A 2500-nucleotide genomic window follows, 5' to 3' on the forward strand; every position below is an offset into this window, starting at 1 on the left:
GGCGTGAGCACTCGGGGGAAAAAGTCACCATCCTCATCGCTCCGCTCCACCTCTACACGTGAAGAACAGTTCCCAGCCCACGCCACTCAACCCCACCCCAGGCCCCGATGCCACCCACCGCAGTGGAGAGAAACGAGACGAATCCACAGACGTCCATCCATCCGATGAAGAAACGGACGGCCCCATTCCAAGGAAGCATAGATATCTAGTCAGGAGATTCATCGAGTACTATGGAGGCGGTGGGAAAGGGGGGGAGGGGTGTTGCGGTGGGGAGGGCCTAGAGATCCAGCAGTACAGCTCGTGCTTAGCATGCAAAAAATAAAGGCCCAGGGTTCAATCCCCAGCACCTACTCTTCAAAAATAACCCGCGGAGAAGCAAGACGGCGGAGTAGAAGGACACTCGTAGCTCACCCTCTCCCACAAATACACCAAAACTCACATCGACGGACCCACTCGGCCAATCAGAGCACCTGCGGAACTCCGACAGAACACCGCCCTCTTCGAAAGACAAAGACGCCCAAAATCTGGTAGGAGAAAAGGAGAAAAGAAAGAGTAAAAAGCAAAACAGTGCGGGAGGGACCAGTCCCGCGGGGAGGGAGCGGCAGAGGAGGAATAGGGCTCGTTCGCCAAAACTGCCCCTCTCCAACGGAGAGGCCGACGGGACGGAGGGGGCGCCCCCGAGCCTCAGATCTACCCAGAGCACCCCTTGACCGACCGATCCAAGTGAAACGGGCACAGAGGGTCCCCGCGACACCCAGCCCGAGTCGCAGGCCGGCAGCCAGGGGCCGGGACAGGCCGCACGAGCCGGGCGGAGGACCAGGGCGGCGGCCGGGAGGGGATACAGAGCAGAACAACCCGCCCCCCCCCCCGCCCCCCCCCCGTCCATGACGGGAAAAGAAAGGCAAAGCAACACGGCCGGTGTGCCCTGGGGGGAGGGGCGCCGTAGCCTCCGTCTCCTCAGATCCGCGGCGCCATCACCGGCGCTTCTCGCGAGAAGAGAGGCGGGACGCAGCCACAGCCGCCATAGCCTCTGGCGTGCAGCATGCGGGCGGGGGCGGGGCCGAGACTCGAATCCGCACCCGGGGGCTCCGCAGCCTTCTAGGCAGGACTGAGATTCGTTTACAGCCCGAGGCAGATAGGATATTTCTGCCCCGGTACCTCAGAGAACTCGCGCCACCATGACTAAGAAGGAGCCGAGTTTGGGGACGCAGCTAGGGGCGGGGCGGTTCCACGGTCTTCCCCGAGCCCACCTACGGAGAGGAGCGCCGCCGACCCGAGTCGGAGCACACAGCCGCACAGAGCAGCGGAACGACCGGGGCCGGGAGAGGGCGGGCGGCCAGCCAGCCACCCTCCTTCCCGGGAGGAACGCAGCATCCGACCGCGGTGCCGGGAACACGTCCTTCCCCCACCCCCCTTTTTTTTTCCTTTTCCTTTCTCTTTTTTAATCTCTCTTCTATCGGTTTTACCTTCTGTTACCTTTTTAACCTTGACTTTTGAACAGTCGTCTACGTTGACGGTTTTAATCCCTTTTAAATGTTTCCTTGAAAATCTTTTTATTCTTCTTATTTTTAAACATCCACCCCCTTTCCTTTTTCTCTTCTCTTGGTTTAGATCTCCTGTTATTGATTATTTACAGGTTTCAGATATCGTTTCTCGATTTTTTTTTCTCCTTTTTATTAAGGTTATTAAAAGACGTCTCAACTCGATCGCTCTTCTGCTTCCACTTACTCTTCTATTATTGATTACACAGTGTCTTCAAACCTTTTCTTTCTCCCTCCTTTTCAAATCCTGTGTTTTATCTCTTGTTAAAATCTGTTCTATTTCCGATTACCTTTTAAAAATTTACTTTTGAAACAATTGTGTTTTATTTTCTGATCTTTTCTATTTTTTAAAGGCTTTTAGAAGACGTCTCAACTCGATCGCTCTTCTGCTTCCACTTGCTCTTCTATTATTGCTTGTACACTGTTTTCAAACCTTTTTTTCTCCATTCTTTTAAAATCCGGCTCCCCCACCCCCCTCCCCCTCCCACCGTCTCTGTCTCTGTCTCTCTCTCTCTCCCCCTATCCCCCTCTCCGTCTCCCTCTATCTCCCTCTCCCTCTCTCTCTCTCTCTGTCTCTCTCTCTCTGTCTCTCTCTCTCTCTCTCTCTCTCTCTCTCTCTCTCTCTCTCTCTCCCCTCTCCCCCCCTCTCCCCCCCTTTTAAAGTTTTATTCCTCTATAGGCTTTAGATAAATACCTAAACTCCTTAAGGACCACAATAGATAACTGATACTCCTTAAGCCACAGTGCCAGAGAGATAGGAGCAGCATGAGGAAGCAGAGGAACCACTCCCAATGAAAAGAGCCAGAGAAATTCCCTGAAAGCACGATCCACAAAATAGACACGGATGGCCTGCTAGATCAAGATTTCAAAAAAGGAGAGATCCAAGTACCGAAGGAACTCCAAGTGATAGTGTTTAGCTGTATACTGTACGTCAAAAACGAAATCGAAGCTCTAAAGAA

Source organism: Vicugna pacos, unplaced genomic scaffold, assembly GCF_048564905.1.
Source record: "Vicugna pacos unplaced genomic scaffold, VicPac4 scaffold_12, whole genome shotgun sequence".
NCBI lineage: Eukaryota > Metazoa > Chordata > Mammalia > Artiodactyla > Camelidae > Vicugna > Vicugna pacos.